Source organism: Oryctolagus cuniculus, chromosome 15 (genome assembly GCF_964237555.1).
Source record: "Oryctolagus cuniculus chromosome 15, mOryCun1.1, whole genome shotgun sequence".
In the NCBI taxonomy this organism is placed as follows: domain Eukaryota; kingdom Metazoa; phylum Chordata; class Mammalia; order Lagomorpha; family Leporidae; genus Oryctolagus; species Oryctolagus cuniculus.
Window position 1 is genome coordinate 82,834,494 of NC_091446.1, and position 9,229 is coordinate 82,843,722.

Below are 9,229 nucleotides of genomic sequence, written 5' to 3' on the forward strand. Positions count from 1 at the left end.
CTGCAGCTGTGTGGGTTTCCTTTTAGGGCGTTCTGTTCTGTTCTGTTGGTCTGTAGATCTGTTTTTATGTCAGTACTATGCTGTAGCATTGTAATATGAATTTCTATTTTTAACCATTTTTATTGATTTTAGAAAGGGAACAGATTTCATCTATTTCATATATATAGTGTTAAGAATATATTATACTTGCCATCCTCCCTCCTCCAGCCTCTCTTATCTTTCTTTTAATTTTACAATAATATACATTCAATTTATTTCATAATCACAGGCTTAGTCCTTAGTGACTTAATATCCTCTTTATCTTATTATCTTTATCTTATTAGCCAATGGGGAGAATAGTGAGTGTTCTACAGGAGCCATTTTCAACTGGAAAGCCTGGGATGCCTAAGCCTAATATGTTGACTGATGGAATCAGGATTATAAATGATGCCAGCAGGAAGGAACAAAGTGTCAGAACCAACAAGATGGATAAATGGAATCTGACAGGCTGCCTGAAAAGAATGTCAGTTAATGGCAGGAGAGGGGGTCCTGACTTGTGTATTTCCAGGATTACACATCCTGTTTACTGCTGAGTTCACTGCTTGCTGTTTCTGAGCAATGTCACCTACCCTGAGGACTTCAATTACCGCCAGATGCTGAAGATGTTAACACCTAGGGCCCTGGGCCAGGCCAGGCACCTAAATGCAGTGTGTCCCACAGTGAGCTCATTAGCTTGACTCTGAGCCTTTCTGCCAACCCTGCCCAGTGCCTGAAGTACACCCACCTGATTACTGGGCCACACTTGACCCCCAGCCTGTCTTCATCTCCCACAGGAAACCATTTGCCTCCCAGAGATTCGGCCTGCCTCATAAATATTCCTCCAGATCTTGGAGCAGGTGCTCAGGGCCTGGAGGGCTTCTTCCCTGTCTTTGCATGTTTAAATCCATCCTTTATGCTTTTTTTTTTTAAATCTAATACCATCTCAGTATTTTTTAAAAACACAAACCACGTTTGATCACATCATTGCTCAATGCCTTCCCAACTGCTCCACGCCCACCCCCAAGAAAAAGTCTGCGTAGGGCTCCTGACCCTTGCATTTTTGTGACATGTGGGTCACAGCCAGTTGTCTCGCTCCTCTGCTTTTGCAGTCAGAAATGTTTTCTCTCTTTCCTGGAATGCTTTGCTCCCCACACCTTCCTGAAAAGCTCGTTTTCCTTTTGGGAATGCACTCAAGTTCCATCCTAGGTGCATCCTCCATGAATTCTGAACAATCCATTTCTCAGTGCTTTCCCTGGACTCCTCACAGACTTGCATGCATGGCCGATTCCCTCTTTGAAATGGCATCATTAATATTCAGTATCCCTACGTATGTAAGTACAGCCATTTTGCTCTCAGTAAACGAGTTTTTTCCCATTAATTCACCTCCCCCAACTTCCTCTCCCAAACACTCACTCCTTCAGTTCTTTTTGAAACTTCACATCCTCTCTTACCCCAAACCCAGTGGGCTCTGCTCCTCCGAAAATTCTCCTTTAACTTCCCCGGGTTAGTTGGTGCTATCTTCATTAACATCCCTTGTCACCCACTGTTTCTAGAACTTTGTGCTTCATTCTCACAGCCTTTTATGTTTTAAAGTAGTAGTGGTCACGTTGTATTTTACATTTCTTATTCTTACCAAAATTTCAAACCCTGAAAAATAAGTCAGTCATCAAACATTTTTCCCTTTCCCCAAATCATCAACACTTCTACTTGGAGAAAATTATTTTAGGTATCTGGATCTGCATACTTATGGATACGCAGAGGCAGAGGAATACAGGAAAATATGGGATCATATAATAAACCTCCTTTTCAAAAATTACTACTTTTGTTTTTACTTGACTTTGAGGAAAAATGACTACAAGCAAAACTAACGATATTGCTGAACTTTGATAGACTTTTTAAATTAAAGAATATTAGTTCCTAAATTATCCTCCTGTAGTGATATAAGGTCAGACAGGGAAACGTAAATAAGTTGGTGCCTGTTGAGTTCCTTTCTTCAACTCTGAATTTCTACTCTGGAAAATAAGGGACTTCTCATACACAAATAGTCTCCCATTTCTCTACTTCTGCCCAATTAAAATGATCCCATCCAGGGCAGCACATTATGTATTTGGTCTTTGTGCGCCATTATTTCTCCTATGGCTTCTCTTTCTTTGCTTTTCATGACCTTGGCAATCTTGAATCATATTTTGTAAGGTCCCTTAAGTTGTCTTTTGCTGGTGTGTGTGTTTCCTGGTTAGATTGGGTTCGCGGGTTTAGGGGAAGAAGACTGCAAAGGAGAGCTGTTCTCCCCCATGAAGTCATGTTTGTATGCCATGCACGTTACCCACCACTGGTGATGTTAATCTTGTTCTCCTGGCCAAGGTCGTGCCTGGCAGGTTTCTCCAAAGTGAATTTACATTTTTGTATTTGTGGAAACAAATATTCTACTCTATGGAAGCAAGTCATTAGGCACTGCCCACACTCAGGATTGAGGGGATATTAATTTTCACTTCCTGGAGTTGGAAGCATCTACCAAGTGATCTGGAATTCTTCTCTAAGGGAGCTTTATATCAACTCTCCCGGTCACTTAGTTATTGAGTCTTAATTTATTTTAATACAGGTTCATGCATATTTTATCTTCAAATTATAACCCAGTCTTAACATATTCACTTTATTGCTCTTACGGTTTCATTTATGGCCAGTAGGAGCTCTTTGAGTCAGCTCCCATGTCCTTTGGAATATACCCATTTTTTTTTATTTAAGCATCCTGTGGGATGAGGCCTGGAAGGAGGAGAGTGGAGGGGGTTCAACTTGTGCTCTAGATCTGCCTGCTGCTCCATCCCCTTGCCTCCTGCTTCACCCTCCACACCCCACACTCACTTGTTCTGGTGTTGGCTCTTCTGCATGATTGGAGGTCCTGGGCCTCCCAGAATTGGCTGACGGCACCATCTGGGGCACCAAAGGGAGGAGCAGGTTGGTGGTGTAGGCCACCATGTGTCTTGCCATGGTTCATGTTGAGGCACAGGCTTGGAAGCCTGGTCTGCCCTTTCTAGGGCCACAGGACCCCTCCTGTGACCACCCAAGCTGACCCACTACCTTCTCTTGGCCCACCAAGGTCAAGGCCATCATGCAATGGCACACAGACACTGGACTGTGTCCCTGTTACCACAGTGCCCCTTATGGGTGGTTTGTCAGCAGGTCTCCATGCTCATTCATGGTCACTTTCTCCCCTGGTTATGGGACTCAGTCCTCTTGTACCTTCTCCTGAGCCAGCAGGGTGGCGTTTCCTCTGGACACGTTCTTGCCTTGTCCATTTCCATACCGTGCTGATCATGTTTACCCAACAGACCAGGGTCGCACCAATTTCTGCTGTCTGGAATTCCTGCTCCCATGATCTCTTTCAGACTCAATTCAGTTATCCCTTCCTCTGGAAGGGTCGCTTTCGCTCCCCCTCTTCATGGAGGAACGACACAGGACCCTGCGCTGTTCTTTCGTCTGCTCGGCCCTCCCCGGGTTTGCTGCTGGTTCTTCCCGGGTTGGCTACTATCCCTTCCACCTCCGTGGAAGGGCAGTTCCCCCTGCCACATTCCCCACTTCCGCGGGGGAGCGGCACACCGCCGGCCGGTTCTCTCGGGGGCTGCACAGGTGTTCCTTCAGATAGATGTTCCCTCAGATGTTCCTGGTGCATGCCGTCTCTCTCCTCCTTTATAGTCCTCCTCCGCCAATCCCAACTCGGCTGCCCACACGCCGAGTACGCTGCTCTCCTCCAATCAGGAGCAAGTCCTACAGTTTATTGGCTGAACTGGAGGCAGCTGTGTAGAAGCCTCTTTCTTCTCTCCCAGCACCATATTGTGGGAGAGCAGATGCATAGAATACGTCTTAATTCCAGTAACAGTATAGTCCGAGTTGCTCCCCACAGATCCCCCTTTCTTTTTATTTTTTGGCGTTGATACGCGCCTGTCTTCGGTGTCCCGCGGCACACACTCTGCTCTACTTGCTAGAGTTGCCGCAGGTTCTTACAAGTCCTATCAATCAGGCAAACCAAATCCGGGTCCTCTCTTTGCCATGTTGTGAGGAGGTTTTTAGGCGCTGATGCGTGCCTGTGTTCGGTGACCTGCGGCTCATACTCTGGTCGAGCCGCCTGCTGGTGCTTACCGCCTTACTAATCAGGCAGACCGAATCCAAGCTCTCTCATTGCCATGTTGTGGGGAGGGTTATTGGTGTTGATTCGTGCCTATCTTCGGTGACCTGCAGCTCATACTCTGGTCGAGCTGCCCGCTGGTGCTTACCGCCTTACTAATCAGGCAGACCGAATCCAAGCTCTCTCATTGCTGTGTTGTGGGGAGGCCTTATTGATGTTAATTCGTGCCTGTCTTCGGTGACCTGCGGCGCATAAGCTGCTAGCCGCCCGCAGGTGCTCATCGCCTCACTAATCAGGCAGACCGAATCCAAGCTCTCTCATTGCTGTGTTGTGGGGAGGCCTTTCCCTATTTCTCTATCTCCGGGCATTCCTATTTCTCCTATATTACTTCTATCTACCAGCATTCCTATTTCTCTCATTTTACTTCTAAACTTCTGTTTCTCTTATCCCTGCGGCTTCCCGGCACCCGCCCCAAGGCTGCTTCTCGGCGGCTTTCCGGCTCTGAGCCGCTTCAGCCCGCGCCTCTCTCATCTGCGCGGCTTCGCACTAGCCCAGCGTTCCCTATCTACTTGAGCCCCGCACGCTCTGTCTGCGCGCGGCAGCCTCCGCGAGTCACACAGCGTAGCTTACGTCTCCGCCACTAGCATTCAATCTAAGTTCCCCGGGCTAACCTCGCGAATTCAACCCAGCTCACGTCTCCGCCCCACGATTTGGCTTCCCGTCCTTTGCTCCCTGGGCTAATCAGACGGATCCCAATCTGGCTTACGTTTCAGCTTCTGGTTTCAACTTTTCGCCCCCTATTCCCGGGCTAACTTGAGAATCCCAAAGTGGCTTTCGTCTCCGCCTTGGCCTGCCCCCCGCGGCTTCAATTTCCCTAACATTTTTCTCTACCCGGTATATTTCCCCAAGCTTTCCTCCAACAACACTCCTCCCTCATTTCTCCTGGCCTCTCCCCACAGTCCGCATCCGAGTCTGTTTGTTCTAGCTTTCACTTTCGCTTTCGACCTTAGAGATTTCTCCCAGCTTCCCCCTGTAGTCCGTATCCGAGTCTATGCCTAGGCTTTCAATAGCTTCTTCCGGCACCCTTTTCGTCCGGCTTTTCCCTAGGCTGTTTGCTAGTCTCTCTCTCCGGTATTTTCCCACTTCTTCCCGTTTCTTCTCTCCTAGGTTTTCTATCCGTCCTAAGTTTCCTATCCGAGTCACGGCACCATTATGTCGCTCCCCCTCTTCCTGGAGGAACGACACAAGACCCTGCGCTGTTCTTTCGTCTGCTCGGCCCTTCCTGGGTTTGCTGCTGGTTCTTTCCGGGTTGGCTACTGTCCCTTCCACCTCCGTGGAAGGGCGGTTCCCCCTGCCACATTCCCCACTTCCGCAGGGGAGCGGCACACCGCCGGCCGGCTCTCTCGGGGGCTGCACAGGTGTTCCCCTTAGATGTTCCCCTTAGATGTTCCTGGTGCATGCCGTCTCTCTCCTCCTTTATAGTCCTCCTCTGCCAATCCCAACTCGGCTGCCCACACGCCGAGTACGCTGCTCTCCAATCAGGAGCAAGTCCTACAGTTTATTGGCTGAACTGGAGGCAGCTGTGTAGAAGCCTCTTTCTTCTCTCCCAGCGCCATATTGTGGGAGAGCAGATGCATAGAATAAGTCTTAATTCCAGTAACAGTATAGTCCGAGTTGCTCCCCACAGTCGCTGCACACCTCTCCAGGCTGGGTTGAAGAACAGCTGGAAGCATTCCCCTTCCGGTCTGGGAGGAGTCATGGCTGCTAAATCCAGCAACTTCAGAGTCTCCTGAGAAGATAAAGCACCTCTGTGGCTGTGAACAGATTCCCAATGGAGACACTTCTGCAACTGGAAAGCCAGGGCACTTGGACAGAGCTGGGTTAGGGGTCACTTGTAGGGCATAGCAGAGGAAGAGGCAAGCCTGTGAGCAGAGAGGTGGGGAGAGCCTGGGGAACACAGGAAGATGCCACAGTGCTCCAGGGGGCAGCAGAGGAGCAGGTGCAGTCCGGAGTAGGTCCCAGAATGCCCCAGGGGAAGGGGACATTGAAACTCTGCCTCCACCATCACAGCCTCTGTGGTTTCCACAGGGGAATTCCAAGGCCTTGCTGTGATGGGCTTGTGGGCTGGAAAGAAGACTGGATTAAGTAACCCATTAAGCCATTGGCATTCTTTGAGAGCCTGTTTCCTCTTATGTCAGGTGCAGAGTAACTCTAATGACGCATGCTAGGCAGCAGCGTGGGACTCAGCTGAGTGTCGCTCCCTCTCCTTTATCCGTGGAGGGAGAAAGTTTGTTGCTAAGGGTGTCATCTGAATGTGAAGGAATATAAAGCACGGTTGAAGAGGAGAGGCTCTATTGTTATTGAGACGTCAGTGGTGAGAGGAAGGGAAGAGGTGACCAGGAGCATGCAGCACGGTGGTGGCACCATTGGGCAGGGGAAGGTGTTGGGGGATTGCATGTTGGAGTCATCATTTTAGGATGAGGCAAATCGGATCAAGCTTTTAGACTGAGTAGATGGGACAAGCGTTTGGTACAGCAGTTAAAGTAGCTACTTGAGATGTCTGCATCCCATATCTGTATCCATATCTGCTTCTGATCCAGTTTCTGGCTAATGCCCATTTTTGGAGGCCACAGGTGATGGCTCAAGTAGTTGGATCCCTGTCACCCACCTGGAGACCCAGATGGAGTTCCAGGTTCCTGGCTTTGGCCCAGCCTAGCCCTGCCTGTTGTACCTGTTTGGGGAGTGAACCAGCAGATGGAAGATCGCTCTTTCTGTCTCTCTCTCTGTCTCCCTGTCTTTCCAAGGAACATAAATAAAAATAATATTGTAGGCCAGCGCCGCGGCTCAATAGGCTAATTCTCCACCTAGCGGTGCTGGCACACTGGGTTCTAGTCCCGGTCGGGGTGCCGGATTCTTTCCCGGTTGCCCCTCTTCCAGGCCAGCTCTCTGCTGTGGCCAGGGAGTACAGTGGGGGATGGCTCAAGTACTTGGGCCCTGAACCCCATGGGAGACCAGGAGAAGCACCTGGCTCCTGCCTTCAAATCAGCGCAGTGTTCCGGCCACAGCCCGCCACCCATGGCGGCCATTGGAGGGTGAACTAACGGCAAAAGGAAGACCTTTTTCTCTCTGTCTGTCTCTCTCACTATCTACTCTGCCTGTCAAAAAATAAATAAATAAATAAATAAATAATAAATATTGAGAGGAGCCAGGGGAGCTGCTGAACAAGGCTGAGTCTCTAAGGGAGACTGAAGAAAATGAAAATAAAGTTGAGATCCAGATGGAGACAGGCAGCAGGGAGGATGGAGCCACTTGTAGTGAGAACACTTATGAGGCCTCCGTTTGGGGAAGGACTCAAGCCATCGGCGGGTATTGAGTCTTCTTGAAGTCAGCTCTTCTGAGTTGCTAATGTCTGCTTCTGGGTATGAGAAAGGGCCCGAGGACACCACAATTCACTTTGAGTGTGTGTGGATGGGATAAATGAGGGTATTGGGCCAAGCCTTTTTCCTTAGGGACATCACCAAGAAGAAGCACTTCTCTGCCCACATCACAGACAAGGTTATCTCCTGGTGTGCCCTGACCAGTAGAAGGGTGATCCTTCCTCTTGGCACCCAGCAGGGCTCTGAGACCTCCACTGAAAGGCTCATGATGACTTGACATTTTCCCAGGAAGCCAAACCCAGGCCCTGCTTCAACTTGGGCCAACATAGAGTTTGGGTGTCAGAGTGGGGTGCACAGTGCTAAGAGTAAGGAAATGGGGTTCTTGGCCTGCTGATGGCCTGGGAAAGCAGTGGAAGGTGGCCCAAGTCCCCTGCACCCACGTGGGAGACCCAGAAGGACCTCCTGGCTCCTGGCTTCAGCCTGGCCCAGCTCCGGCTTTGCGGCCATGTGGGGAGTGAACCAGTGGATGGAAGACCTCTCTCTCTGTCTCTCTAACTCTGCCTCTTGAGTACATATGTAATTTTAAAAATATATATGGCGAGAGGTGAGCTAGAACTGGATATTTCCTTTACCCCAGGTGAGTTAGGCTTTGAGGGGGAAAAACAACCCACAATAGCTTGGGCTTGCAAAGTACAAAATGCTCTGTGGGGTTTGAAACGGTTACTTTCCCCCTCCCACTGCCAGAACCATTTGGGGAGTTTTCTCCAAGACTCACTTGGAGAACGCGGCAGTGAGAGGGTGTCACTAGTCAGGGTTAGGGGCCTGGAACTCTTCCTCTCCTGCAGTGGAGGGCTATGTCTTTAACTGTCAGTGTGATGACACCTGCCTTCGCAGAATGCACCTGTCACATCCGGGTCATGGATGTGTGCTTGCACCCTAACAGGTTTGTGGAGCCCCTTGGAGGGCGCACCAGCCGGAAGGAGCTGCACCTCCAGCGCGGATGAAGGCTGCTGTTTTCTCTCTTTCTCTGCGGAGCGCTGCACGCGCAGAGCCAGGGACTGCTTGTGCGTGCTTTTCCCCGTGCAGAGCCGTCCACCTTGGCGCTTTCCCGCTCTCTTTATCTCCGTCGCGTGCACGGACCACCTCAACCGTAGGTACCATTTTCGTTTCTTTCTCTTGTCCACAGGCAGTTCTTTGGCCCGCTCTTGTTGAGCATTTCTCTGTGTGGGGCAGCCCAGGCTCGGGCCTGAATATGTGTTTGTTTCCTGGGTGCTACATAACCTTTTTGCACGTGGGACCAGTCTGCATTTTGTATTTCTGTCTCAAACGGATCCTGCAACAAAATTAATATATTCTGGGTTCTGCTTTGAGCCTTGGCTGCTCCACTTCCTATCCAGCTCCCTGCTAGTGCCCCTGGGAAAGCAGCGGAGGCTGGCCCCGGTACCTGGACCGCTGCACCCACATGGGACCCCAGGATGGAGTTCAAGGCTCCTGGCTTTGCCCTTGGCCCTGGCCAGGACATTCTGGCCATCTGAGGAGTGAATCAGCAGGAGGAAGACCTTTCTCTGTCTCTCCCTCCCTAACCATGACTTTCAAATAAGTAAATAAATAAATCTTCAAAATCATTAATGTGTTCATGGCCCACATCTGTAGAACTCTGGGAAGTAAGCTCATGAAGAGTGAGGAGACTTTTCCTGTCCCGCTCCTCTCCAGA